The 14,161-nt window shown below is 52.5% G+C and overlaps 1 protein-coding gene across 3 annotated transcripts in view; it reads right to left on the bottom strand.

Moving 5' to 3' along the window:
- Nucleotides 1–14,161, bottom strand: part of LOC141072449 (uncharacterized) — a 216,668-nt gene that overhangs the window by 200,826 nt on the left and 1,681 nt on the right. The window contains exon 2 of one of the 3 annotated variants that reach the window (XM_073559719.1): nt 4,391–4,569. The exons of 1 other annotated variant lie outside the window; for it this stretch is intronic. The gene's annotated coding sequence lies outside the window, so the exon portion shown is untranslated. Of the gene's footprint in view, nt 1–4,345; nt 4,570–14,161 lie in introns of all 3 variants that reach the window. One more of the 3 variants, XM_073559718.1, reaches the window with a different exon arrangement.

Here is a 14,161-nt window from a genome sequence, read left to right on the forward strand (position 1 = left end):
ACGCCCAGGACAGGCATTGCTCGTCTTCAGTAACGCATCAACATCAATTGATAGTTGGAATAAATAGGCTGCATTCACCACATCTTCTTAAGGTGCAGGCTTTATTTTCAAGTGTAGGGATGTGCAGTATGAGGTTCTGCAGCAGCTGAGGTGTGCAGTATGAGGTTCTGTAGCAGCTGAGGTGTGTAGTATGAGGTTCTGCCCCCCCCAGGTTTGATCCTGGCTATGCCCATGGTGTGAATGTAGCCTGAGGATCTAGGCTTTATCTTAGCTGAGATAAGTCATAGTGTTTATATATACACACACACACAGTACAGACCAAAAGTTTGGACACACCTTTTCATTCAAAGAGTTTTCTTTATTTTCATGACTATGAAAATTGTAGATTCACTCTGGAGGCATCAAAACTATGAATTAACACATGTGGAATTATATAATTAGCAAAAAAGTGTGAAACAACTGAAAATACTGTATGTCTTATATTCTAGGTTCTTCAAAGTAGCCACCTTTTGCTTGATTACTGCTTTGCACACTCTTGGCATTCTCTTGATGAGCTTCAAGAGGTAGTCACCGGAAATGGTTTTCACTTCACAGGTGTGCCCTGTCAGGTTTAATAAGTGGGCTTTCTTGCCTTATAAATGGGGTTGGGACCATCAGTTGTGTTGTGCAGAAGTCTGGTGGATACACAGCTGATAGTCCTACTGAATAGACTGTTAGAATTTGTATTATGGCAAGAAAAAAGCAGCAGAGTAAAGAAAAACGAGTGGCCATCATTACTTTAAGAAATGAAGGTCAGTCAGTCCGAAAAATTGGGAAAACTTTGAAAGTGTTCCCAAGTGCAGTGGCAAAAAACATCAAGCGCTTCAAAGAAACTGGCTCACATGAGGACCGTCCCAGGAAAGGAAGACCAAGAGTCACCTCTGCTGTGGAGGATAAGTTCACCCGAGTCACCAGCCTCAGAAATCTCAGGTTAACAGCAGCTCAGATTAGAGACCAGGTCAGTGCCACACAGAGTTCTAGCAGCAGACACATCTCTACAACAACTGTGAAGAGGAGACTTGGTGCAGCAGGCCTTCATGGTGAAATAGCTGCTAGGAAACCACTGCTAAGGACAGGCAACAAGCAGGAGAGACTTGTTTGGGCTAGAGAACACAAGGAATGGACATTAGACCAGTGGAAATCTGTGCTTTGGTCTGATGAGTCCAAATTTGAGATCTTTGGTTCCAACCACCATGTCTTTGTGCGACGCAGAAAAGGTGAACGGATGGACTCTACATGCCTGGTTCCCACCGTGAAGCATGGAGGAGGAGGTGTGATGGTGTGGGGGTGCTTTGCTGGTGACACTGTTTTATTCAAAACTGAAGGCATACTGAACCAGCATGGCTACCACAGCATCTTGCAGCGACATGCTATTCCATCCGGTTTGTGTTTACTTGGACCATCAATTATTTTTCAACAGGACAATGGCCCCAAACCCACCTCCAGGCTGTGTAAGGGCTATTTGACCAAGAAAGAGAGTGATGGGGTGCTACGCCAGATGACCTGGCCTCCACAGTCACCAGACCTGAACCCAATTGAGATGGTTTGGGGTGAGCTGGACCGCAGAGTGAAGGCAAAAGGGCTAACAAGTGCTAAGCATCTCTGGGAACTCCTTCAAGACTGTTGGAAGACCATTTCCGGTGACTACCTCTTGAAGCTCATCAAGAGAATGCCAAGAGTGTGCAAAATATTCAGGATTGAGAGTCCTCAGTAGTTGATACCTTTTAATGGCTAACTGAAAAGATGGTAACATATTGCAAGCTTTCGAGACTACTCAGGTCTCTTCATCAGGCTAGACTAATACAAAATCTGAAGTCACATATTTATGCACAATACAGCCTAGAAAAAATGCAATAGATAAGACAAGTGACGTGAAGCAGAACTATCAATATGGGAGAGGGAGAAACATAAATATAAACATTGGACCAGTTCATAGATAAGGAGTCCGGATGTTTTATGGTCCTCTGATTGGGGTCTAGTTCTGTGTTGTGATGCCCCCATGAGGTTTTAAAAGGAAATTCCTTAATTGATGTAAAAAGACATAAATCCATGCGACACATTCATTCCAGCACTGAGAGTGTCAAAGGTCGTCATAAATTTGTACTCCCAAACTTGTCTCTCTCTCTGAGAATTGAAGTTACCTTTCAATACCAGTAATTTCATATCCACATTGCTGTGATCAGGGAAAGCTGCAATGTGTCACCATCTTTTCAGTTAGCCATTAAAAGGCATCAACCACTGAGGACTCTCCATTCTGAATATTTTTCTTAACTGTTCATGGACAGTCTTTAGCTTTTCTTTCCTTAAGGGCCCGTTACACATAGTGATATCGCTGTGTGTGATACTTACCTCCGACTGCTCCCCCGCTGGTTATCGCTGATTGCGCGAGAACGTCCTGGACCGTTTCTCGTCGGCCGCTTCCTGCTGGGCTTCCTGCTGGCGCCGACGAGCGATGCGAGGAGCCGGGCGGGAGGACGTCAGGATCGCCGCGTCTGACAGGTAAGTAGCGACCCCCGACCCCTGCGATGTCGCTGGTGAGATCTGCCTGAGTGGCAGCTCACTAGCGACCACTTAGCGATGTACCAGCGATCCTGACCGGGTCATATCGTGGTCGCGATCGCTGGTGCATCGCGAGGTGTAACGGGACCCTTAGCCTGAGCCGTATCCCCATGTGTGTAGTACTTATATTTAGAAAAGAGATAATTTTTTTCTGATTTCAAATTGAGGAGGTTACGTAGTTTCGTTCTTAGATTAATGGGAAAGCGAGAGAGACTTTTTGTGACTTCTCTCAATATTTTGAATTTTATCTTCCTTGCTCTTCTCCTTTGTGCGGTGCACAGCATGAGCTGTGAGTTCACCTCCTATAAATGATGTGTGTGCTTCCCAGAAGGGTTGTAGAGGAAACTCATTGCTATCATTATATTGAAAGAAATGCCTTCAGTTCTTGAATGATCTATTTTCTGGGGTTTAGTAAGGATATCGTTCAGCCTCCATCTGCATTCCACGTTCGGGATAGACGGGATAGCAAATTGAACTTCAGTCTGGGAGTGATCAGAGAAGATTTGGGAATTTATCCCTGGACTGGAGCAAAGTTGGGCATATTGAGTGTATATTAGAATACAACCAATTCTCTGGTAAGATTTATGAGGAGTAATGGGATTGGTAACTCTCCAGATATCTGTCAGCTGGACGTTATGGAGTTCAGACTTAAATGTTGCCAAAGCTTGTTGTGAGAACGTTGTTTTCTTTGAGGAGATATCTAAAGGAGGCTCAAGGGCTACATTGAAATCTCCTCCAAAAATTAGCATAGCTTCAAAGAATTCTTGGAAAAGATCCAATGTCTCAATGAACCAATGAATCTGATCCTTATTGGGGGCGTATATCGTCCCTGTCATTATGGGTGAGGAGCCCAGCAGCCTCTTAGTAAAGATTACTCTCCCCTGGTCATCTGCCAACTGGTCAAGGAAGGTGAAAGGAGATTGACTCTTTACACCTCCACTATCTCCTCTCGAGTTGCCCGATTGAGAGGGACTATGGTACCACTGTGAGAAATGTGATTTTGGAAAGGTGGGAACATGATTGTGTCTAAAATGCGTCTCTTGTAATAAGCAAAAATCTACGTTTTCTTTTTTTTTTTAAAAATATTTGAGAATCTGGGAACGTTTAGAGGGTTAAGGCCTCTCACACTGTAGGAAGATCATGTAATCTTCGCCATAATGGCTAATGGGTAGAATCTAAGCTTGTACTCGAAGCCGACTGCCATTGGTCGGTGTAGAAAGTTGAGTCGCTTCGGAAGAGCAGAAAATAAATCAGGTGTCTCTGAAAGTTGGGTTACCGGTTGTAAACGTCTGGATGAGCATTTCTGATGCACTTGGTCAGAGATTAGGGGAACATAACAGGGAGGAAGGGTGGTTAAAGGGAAATCGAAAAAGGAGAGAAAATGAAAAACAAAGACATTTTTGAACAGTGTGAAAAATATAACAATACATATTGAATCACAGAGGCGACCGAGTGAATAATGGCCACTAAAGAACTGAGTACTAGTGGGCACTAAGGTCTAAAGGTTATATAACACAGTGGGGAAAAAAGGATTTAGTCGCCACTAATTGTACAAGTTCTCCCACCTATAAAGATGAGAGCGGCCTGTAATTGACATCATAGGTAGACCACAACTATGAGAGACACAATGAGGAAACAAATCCAGAAAATCTCCTTGTCTGATTTGTGAAGATTTATTTTGTAAATTATGGTGGAAAATAAGTATTTGGTCACCTAAAGACATGCAAGATTTCTGGCTCTCACAGACCTGTAACTTCTTCTGTAAGAGGCTCCTCTGTTCTCCACTCAGTACCTGTAGTAATGGCTCCTGTTTGACCTTGTTATCAGTATAAAAGACACCTGTCCACAACCTCAGTCAAACTCCAAAATCCACTATGGTGAAGACCAAAGAGCTGTCGAAAGTGCACCAGGCTGGGAAGACGGAATCGGCAATTCTATAGGTTGGTATTAGCTTCTCTGGTGGGCCGCCCCCTATTTTAACCAAAATGGAAGGGAAATTATTTCTTGATGTATAGCATTAGAAAGAGTTCCAACTATCAAACAACAAAAACCTGTTCACATACTGAATCTCGTAAGTTTAGGAGAGTATAAACCAGGAGTATAGAGTATGGGCATAAATGGACAACGAAACATTATTTCTCTTGTGGAATCAAAAACCAGGATATGTGCAATCTTCAGAGCCTACTTAATGCTGATGCTATATGCAAATGTTTCAGGTTTGGGATTCTGAGCGGGGAGGTAATGGCCGATCTGGTTATCTGGTAGCAGGGCCGGCAATCTAATAGCAGAGGAGGAAAGGTGTTGCGAGGGGGCGCCAAGGAACAATACTTTCCTCCTAAAACACAAGTTGTTATGTTTTCATATCCACTCATGGGACTGGAGAAAAAGAAGATCCGCAGTGTCAGTCTGGGGTCCCTGCCGGTCCTCAGTGTGAGTTTGGGGTTCCTGCCGGTCCACAGTGTGAGTTGTGAGTCCCTGCCGGTCTGCAGTGTGAGCTGGGGGTCTCTCCCGCTCCACAGTGTGAGTTGGGGGACCCTGCCGGTCCGCAGTGTGAGCTGGGGGTCTCTGCCGGTTCACAGTGTGAGTTGGGGGTCCCTGCCGGTCCACAGTATAAGTTGGGGGTCCCTGCCGGTCCGCAGTGTGAGTTGTGGGTCCCTGCCGCTCCGCAGTGTGAGTTGGGGGGTCTCTGCCAGTCTGCAGTGTGAGTTGGGGGCCCCTGCCGGTTCGCAGTGTGAGTTGGGGGCCCCTTCCGGTCCGCAGTGAGAGTTGGTGGTCTCTGCCGGTCCGCAGTGAGAGCTGGAGGCCCCTGCCGGTCCACAGTGTGAGTTGGGGGTCTCTGCCGGACGGCAGTGTGAGTGGTCGGTCCCTGCCGGTCCGCACTGTGAGTTTTGGGTCCCTGCCGGTCCGCAGTGTGAGATGGGGGTCCCTGGCGGTCCGCAGTGTGAGATGGGGGTCCCTGGCGGTCCGCAGTGTGAGATGGGGGTCCCTGGCGGTCCGCAGTGTGAGATGGGGGTCCCTGGCGGTCCGCAGTGTGAGATGGGGGTCCCTGGCGGTCCGCAGTGTGAGTTGGGGGGTCTCTGGCGGTCCGCAGTGTGAGTTGGGGGGTCTCTGGCGGTCCGCAGTGTGAGTTTTGGGTCCCTGGCGGTCCGCAGTGTGAGTTGGGGGCCCCTGCCGATTCGCAGTGCGAGTTGGGGGTCCCTGGCGGTTCACAGTGTGAGTTGGGGGTCTCTGCCGGTCCGCAGTGTGAGTTGGGGGCCCCTGCCGGTCCGCAGTGTGAGTTGAGGTCTCTGCCGGTCCGCAGTGAGAGCTGGAGGCCCCTGCCGGTCCACAGTGTGAGTTGGGGGTCTCTGCCGGACGGCAGTGTGAGTGGTCGGTCCCCACCGGTCCGCAGTGTGAGTTTTGGGTCCCTGCCGGTCCGCAGTGTGAGTTGGGGGCCCCTGCGGGTCCGCAGTGCGAGTTGGGGGCCCCTGCCGATCCACAGTGTGAGTTGGGGGTCCCTGCCGCTCTGCGGTGTGAGTTGGGGCCCCTGCCGGTCCGCAGTGTGAGTGTCACGTGGGGCTTAGTCCCACTTAGGCTGTAATACCCGGGGGCCCTGTGATGTCCCTATAACTAGGGGAAACCCTGTCTGACTCTCAACCCAGGGTTTTTGCTGATGGTGCAAATGCCTGAGCCTCCAACCTTTCCTTGTCTCCTGCTCAGCCCTGCACTTAACCCTCCACCCTCCACCCAGTGAGGAGACACACCACCAAAGCCCCCACACAAATAATGACAGACAGGGAGAACTTAAACTGCACTGCGCCGCACGCACACAGGAATATACAGTTATGTGAACAGGGCACAACTAAACACAAATATGGGAAGGAGAAAGGATAACAACGGATCATACGACACCAGATACAAATCTCTCTCTCTGCAACACCTCCACTCCAGACCGGAACCACTTGGTATGAAACACAAGCTATAATCGGCGACGCCCATAGGCCAGCATGACTATTTAAAGACCGTGGGCATGACTAACCATCCAACCTGGTCTCCAGCAGGATTAACCCCCGAGAGCCTGAAGATCAGGCCGGCGCCACTGAGGCTATAGTGGCTGGAGGTGGAACTACCTCTGCCTGCCGGACGCTGTGGTGTGAACAGCGTCCGACATGACAGCGAGTTGGGGGCCCCTGCCGGTCCGCAGTGAGAGTTGGGCGTCTCTGCCGGTATGCAGTGTGAGTTGGGGGCCCCTGCTGGTCCGCAGTGAGAGTTGGGGGTCTCTGCCGGTCTGCAGTGTGAGCTGGAGGCCCCTGCCGGTTCACAGTGTGAGTTGGGGGTCTCTGCCGGTCCGCAGTGTGAGTGGTCGTCCCTGCCGGTCCGCAGTGTGAGTTTTGGGTCCCTGCCGGTCCGCAGTGTGAGATGGGGGTCCCTGGCGGTCCGCAGTGTGAGATGGGGGTCCCTGCCGGTCTGCAGTGTGAGTTGGGGGTCCCTGTCGGTCCGTAGTGTGAGTTTTGGGTTCCTGCCGGTCCGCAATGTGAGTTGGGGGTCTCTGGTGGTCCGCAGTGTGAGTTTTGGGTCCCTGCCGGTCCGCAGTGTGAGTTGGGGGCCCCTGCCGATTCGCAGTGTGAGTTTTGGGTCCCTGCCAGTCCGCAGTGTGAGTTGGGGGTCTCTGCCGGTCCGCAGTGTGAGTTGAGGGTCCCTGCCGTTCCGCAGTGTGAGTTGGATGCCCCTGCCGGTCCGCAGTAAGAGTTGGGGGTCTCTGCCGGTCCGCAGTGTGAGTTGGGGGCCCCTGCCGGTCCGCAGTGTGAGTTGTGGGTCTCTGCCAGCCCGCAGTGTAAGTTGGGGGCCCCTGCCGTCCCGCAGTGTGAGTTGGGGGTCCCTTCCGGTCCACAGTGTTAGTGGTCGGTCCCTGCCGGTCCGCAGTGTGAGTTTTGGGTCCCTACCGTTCCGCAGTGTGAGTTGGGGGTCCCTGGCGGTCCGCAGAGTAAGTTGAGGGTCCCTTCCGGTCCGCAGTGTGAGTTGGGGGTCCCTGCCAGTCCGCAGTGTGAGTTGGGGTCCCTGCCGGTCCGCAGTGTGAGTTGGAGGGTCCCTGTCCGTCCGCAGTGTGAGTTGGGGGTCCCTGCCGGTCCGCAGTGTGAGTGGTCGGTCCCTGCCGGTCCGCAGTGTGAGTTGGGGGTCCCTGCCGATCCGCAGTGTGAGTTGGGGGTCCCTGCCGGTCCGCAGTGTGAGTTGGGAGTCCCTGTCGGTCCGCAGTGTGAGTTGGGGTCTCTGGAGGTCCGCAGTGAGAGTCGGGGGTCCCTGCCGGTCCGCAGTGTGAGTTGGGGGTCCCTGCCAGTCCGCAGTGTGAGTTGGGGGTCCCTGTTAGTCCGCAGTGTGAGTTTTGGGAACCTGCCGATCCGCAGTGTGAGTTGGGGTCCTTGCCGGTCCGCAGTGTGAGTTGGGGGGTCCCTGCCGATCCGCAGTGTGAGTCAGGGGTCCCTGCAGGTCTGCAGTGTGAGTTTTGCGTCACTGCCGGTCCGCAGTGTGAATTGGGGGTCTCTGCCGGTCTGCAGTCTGAGTTTTGGGTCACTGCCGGTCCGCAGTGAGAATTGGGGGTCTCTGGCGTCCGCAGTGTGAGTTGGGGGTCCCTGCTGGTCCGCAGTGTGAGTTGGGGGTCCCTGCCGGTCTGCAGTGTGAGTTTTGGGTCACTGCCGGTCAGCAGTGTGAATTGGGGGTCTCTGGCATCCGCAGTGTGAGTTGGGGGCCCCTGCCGATCCGCAGTGTGAGTTTTGGGTCCCTGCCGGTCCGCAGTGTGAGTTGGGGTCCCTGCCGGTCCGCAGTGTGAGTTGGGGGTCCCTGCCGGTCTGCAGTGTGAGTTTTGGGTCCCTGCTGGTCCACTGTTTGAACTGGGGGACTCTGGCGTCCGCAGTGTGAGTTGGGGGTCCCTGCCGGTCCGCAGTGTGAGTTGGGGGTCCCTGCCGGTCTGCAGCGTGAGTTTTGGGTCACTGCCGGTCCGCAGTGTGAATTGGGGGTCCCTGCCGGTCTGCAGTGTGTTTTGGCTCCCTGCTGGTCCGCAGTGAGTTGGGGGTCCCTGCCGGTCCGCAGTGTGAGTTGGGGGACACTGCCGGCCCGCAGTGTGAGTTGGGGGTCACTGCCGGTCCGCAGTGTGAGTTGGGGGTCACTGCCGGTCCGCAGTGTGAGTTGGGGGTCCTTGTCGGTCCGCAGTGTGAGTTTTGGGTCCCTGCTGGTCCGCAGTGTGAGTTGGGGGTCCCTGCCGGTCCTCAGTGTGAGTTGGGGTTCCCTCCCGATCCGCAGTGTGAGTTGGGGTTCCCTCCCGGTCCGCAGTGTGAGTTGGGGTCCCTGTCGGTCCGCAGTGTGAGTTAGGTGTCACTGCCGGTCCGCAGTGTGAGTTGGGGGTCCCTGCCGGTCCGCAGTGTGAGTTGGGGGTCCCTGCCGGTCCGCAGTGTGAGTTGGGGGTCCCTGCCCGTCCGCAGTGTGAGTTGGGGGTCCCTGCCGGTCCGCAGTGTGAGTTGGGGGTACCTGTCGATCCGCAGTGTGAGTTGGGGGTCCCTGCCGGTCTGCAGTGTGAGTTTTGTGTCCCTGCCGGTCCGCAGTGTGAGTTGGGGTCCCTGCCGGTCCGCAGTGTGAGTTGGGGGTCCCTGCCGGTCTGCAGTGTGAGTTTTGGGTCCCTGCTGGTCCACTGTTTGAACTGGGGGACTCTGGCGTCCGCAGTGTGAGTTGGGGGTCCCTGCCGGTCCGCAGTGTGAGTTGGGGGTCCCTGCCGGTCTGCAGTGTGAGTTTTGGCTCCCTGCTGGTTTGCAGTGTGAGTTGGGGGTCCCTGCCGGTCCGCAGTGTGAGTTGGGGGTCACTGCCGGTCCGCAGTGTGAGTTGGGGTCACTGCCGGTCGGCAGTCTGAGTTGGGGGTCCCTGGCGGTCCGCAGTGTGAGTTGGGGGCCCCTGCCGATTCGCAGTGCGAGTTGGGGGTCCCTGGCGGTTCACAGTGTGAGTTGGGGGTCTCTGCCGGTCCGCAGTGTGAGTTGGGGGCCCCTGCCGGTCCGCAGTGTGAGTTGAGGTCTCTGCCGGTCCGCAGTGAGAGCTGGAGGCCCCTGCCGGTCCACAGTGTGAGTTGGGGGTCTCTGCCGGACGGCAGTGTGAGTGGTCGGTCCCCACCGGTCCGCAGTGTGAGTTTTGGGTCCCTGCCGGTCCGCAGTGTGAGTTGGGGGCCCCTGCGGGTCCGCAGTGCGAGTTGGGGGCCCCTGCCGATCCACAGTGTGAGTTGGGGGTCCCTGCCGCTCTGCGGTGTGAGTTGGGGCCCCTGCCGGTCCGCAGTGTGAGTGTCACGTGGGGCTTAGTCCCACTTAGGCTGTAATACCCGGGGGCCCTGTGATGTCCCTATAACTAGGGGAAACCCTGTCTGACTCTCAACCCAGGGTTTTTGCTGATGGTGCAAATGCCTGAGCCTCCAACCTTTCCTTGTCTCCTGCTCAGCCCTGCACTTAACCCTCCACCCTCCACCCAGTGAGGAGACACACCACCAAAGCCCCCACACAAATAATGACAGACAGGGAGAACTTAAACTGCACTGCGCCGCACGCACACAGGAATATACAGTTATGTGAACAGGGCACAACTAAACACAAATATGGGAAGGAGAAAGGATAACAACGGATCATACGACACCAGATACAAATCTCTCTCTCTGCAACACCTCCACTCCAGACCGGAACCACTTGGTATGAAACACAAGCTATAATCGGCGACGCCCATAGGCCAGCATGACTATTTAAAGACCGTGGGCATGACTAACCATCCAACCTGGTCTCCAGCAGGATTAACCCCCGAGAGCCTGAAGATCAGGCCGGCGCCACTGAGGCTATAGTGGCTGGAGGTGGAACTACCTCTGCCTGCCGGACGCTGTGGTGTGAACAGCGTCCGACATGACAGCGAGTTGGGGGCCCCTGCCGGTCCGCAGTGAGAGTTGGGCGTCTCTGCCGGTATGCAGTGTGAGTTGGGGGCCCCTGCTGGTCCGCAGTGAGAGTTGGGGGTCTCTGCCGGTCTGCAGTGTGAGCTGGAGGCCCCTGCCGGTTCACAGTGTGAGTTGGGGGTCTCTGCCGGTCCGCAGTGTGAGTGGTCGTCCCTGCCGGTCCGCAGTGTGAGTTTTGGGTCCCTGCCGGTCCGCAGTGTGAGATGGGGGTCCCTGGCGGTCCGCAGTGTGAGATGGGGGTCCCTGCCGGTCTGCAGTGTGAGTTGGGGGTCCCTGTCGGTCCGTAGTGTGAGTTTTGGGTTCCTGCCGGTCCGCAATGTGAGTTGGGGGTCTCTGGTGGTCCGCAGTGTGAGTTTTGGGTCCCTGCCGGTCCGCAGTGTGAGTTGGGGGCCCCTGCCGATTCGCAGTGTGAGTTTTGGGTCCCTGCCAGTCCGCAGTGTGAGTTGGGGGTCTCTGCCGGTCCGCAGTGTGAGTTGAGGGTCCCTGCCGTTCCGCAGTGTGAGTTGGATGCCCCTGCCGGTCCGCAGTAAGAGTTGGGGGTCTCTGCCGGTCCGCAGTGTGAGTTGGGGGCCCCTGCCGGTCCGCAGTGTGAGTTGTGGGTCTCTGCCAGCCCGCAGTGTAAGTTGGGGGCCCCTGCCGTCCCGCAGTGTGAGTTGGGGGTCCCTTCCGGTCCACAGTGTTAGTGGTCGGTCCCTGCCGGTCCGCAGTGTGAGTTTTGGGTCCCTACCGTTCCGCAGTGTGAGTTGGGGGTCCCTGGCGGTCCGCAGAGTAAGTTAGATTAGATTAGATTAGATTAGATAAACTTTATTGATCCCGGAGGAAATTACAGTATTACAGCAGCAGAACAAAGATCAAGAACATTACAAGAACAATACACACTTTACAAAATAAGTCTATATGGACAGCAGATGCGGATAGACTGGTACTTGTAACTCACCAATTCCCCCCCATACACTTTGAACTTCATTTAGTCTTGGGATGCTTTACACTTATACATTTGTTAAACATCCCCACAGCTGTCGGAACAAACGATTTTCTATATCTTTCCTTTTTACACATTAGTTGGAGTAGACGCTTGCTGAATGTGCTCTTTTGCTTCGCAAACAGTTCATAGAGCGGGTGTGTATTGTTGCTCATTATAGCCTTGCATTTCTTAGTAATTCTATCCTCTAATACCTCCTCGAAAGTCCTGAGTTGTAGACCCACCGCCGCACTAGCCTTCTTGATAAGTTTATTCAGCTTATTCGCGTCAGCTGTGCGCACACTACTACCCCAGCATATAATTGCATCAAAGATTGCACTCGCCACAATGGATTGGTAGAACATTTCAAGCATTTTGCTACACACATTAAACGACCTTAACTTCCTTAGGAAGTAAAGTCTACTCATCCCTTTCTTGCAAACCTTCTCCATATGGCACCTCCAATCAAGCTTGCTGTCCAGGTGAACCCCCAAATATTTGAAATTCTCCACCATCTCCACATCCTGACCATCAATAGTGATAGGTAAGCAATCCTTCATGCACCTTCCATAACTCAACACCAGCTCCCTGGTTTTCTTTACGTTGAGTTCTAAATGGTTAGCCTGGCACCAGTCAACAAAGTCCAAAACCACCCTTCTGTATTCCTCCTCCCCCCGGTCTCTCTCAATACCTCCGACTATCACTGAGTCATCAGAGTACTTCTGAAGGTGACAAAGGTCTGATTTATACTGAAAATCAGCTGTGTATAACGTAAAAAGGAATGGCGACAGCACCGTTCCCTGAGGGGCTCCAACACTACTCCGCACACTATCCGATACGGCCGCCCCCAACCTCACAAACTGTGGCCTGTCCGACAGATAATCAATGATCCAATTCACTAGTCCCTCATCAACCGCCATTTCAACCAGCTTTTTACGTAATAATAGTGGCTGTAAGGTGTTGAATGCACTGGAGAAATCGAAGAACATGGCACGCACAGTGGTTCTATCATTGTCCAAAAAGGAATGTACTGTTTGTAGTAGATACGCTACAGCATCGTCCACCCCCAGACTCTGCCGATACGCAAACTGAAGGGGGTCCGTAAAAGCAGACACCCTCGGACACAAGTAGGCAAGTACAATTCTCTCCAAGGACTTCATCACATGCGATGTTAAGGCCACCGGTCTATAGTCATTATGGGAGCTCGGGAAGGTAGTCTTGGGAACCGGCACCAGGCAAGAAGTCTTCCATAGAACTGGTACTCTCTGTGATTGTAAGCTCCAGTTAAACAGGTGCTGGAAGACAGTGCACAACTGATTCGCACACACTCTGAGGACACGTGGACAGATACCATCAGGCCCTGCTGCTTTACCCATGACCAGCTTACTAAACTGTTCCCTCACATCATTTTCGGAGATCAAGAAAGACTCCGACTTCCTCCCCCCAGTTGATATTGCTCGTCTCTCCCCGGCCCTCTCCTCTGTTGACATGGCACATTTATTGTTGAATCTGTTGAAAAAAACATTCATTTCATTAGCCATGATCAGCCCCCCACCCCCCTGATCTGACCTTGCCTTAAACCCAGTCAAAAGCTTCATTCCAGCCCACACTTCTCTGGAGTTGTTATGTGACAATTTATTTTCCAATTTAATTCTGAATGCTTCACGGGCAATCCTAATTTTCCCCTTTAAGTCTCTCTGAACAATTTTCATTTCCTCCTTGTCCTTCCTTTCAAAAGCTTTTTTTTTCCTGTTTAGTAGATGTTTCAATTCTTTTGTAATCCAAGGCTTATTGTTTGCAAAACACCGAACCTCATGAATAGGTACAATATTGTCAGTACAAAAGTTGATGTAATCAGTAACTCTCCTGGTAACCTCATTAACATCATCATTAGGTTCCCTGGCACATAACACCTCCCAGTCTGTGCATTCAAAGCAGTCTTGTAAAGTCTTTTCAGCTGCCGGAGACCATTTCCTTATCCGTTTAATTGTCGCTGGTTGTTTGCAGACAACTGGTTGATAAGCTGGAGACAATAGTATGAGATTGTGGTCAGATTTCCCCAGGGGGGGCAATGCAGATGATGAGTAAGCATCCTTAACACTGGCATAGAGGAGATCCAATATATAATTGTCCCTTGTAGAACATTTGACATATTGATAGAATTTAGGTAATGAGATCTTGGCTCTATTAAAATCCCCAGAAATGACAGTTAGAGAGTTAGGGTGTTTCGTCTGAAGCCGGGCAATCACCCCAGACAGTACATCCCCAGCTGCCTCTGGATTTGCAGATGGTGGTATATACGACACCACTGCAATAACAAGAGAGAATTCTCTAGGCAGATAGTAAGGCCTGAGGCCCACTGCTAATAGTTCAATGTTTGGGCAACAATGTCTCTCCTTTACTGTTACATGCCCCTGATTACACCATCTGTTGTTAATGTACAGTATCACTCCTCCACCCTTCTTCTTACCGCACTTCACTCTGTCCCTGTCAGCCCGAACCATTTGAAACCCCGGTACCGATATACTTGAATCCGGGACGTCCTCATGCAACCAGGTTTCTGTAAAGCACATGAGACTGCATTCCCTGAACTCCTTCTGGGTCTTACTCAGAGCCAGCAGTTCATCCGACTTGTTACCAAGCGATCGTACATTACCCAT

Source organism: Dendrobates tinctorius, unplaced genomic scaffold, assembly GCF_039654945.1.
Source record: "Dendrobates tinctorius isolate UK_male_01 unplaced genomic scaffold, ASM3965494v1 ptg000273l, whole genome shotgun sequence".
Taxonomy (NCBI): Eukaryota; Metazoa; Chordata; class Amphibia; order Anura; family Dendrobatidae; genus Dendrobates; species Dendrobates tinctorius.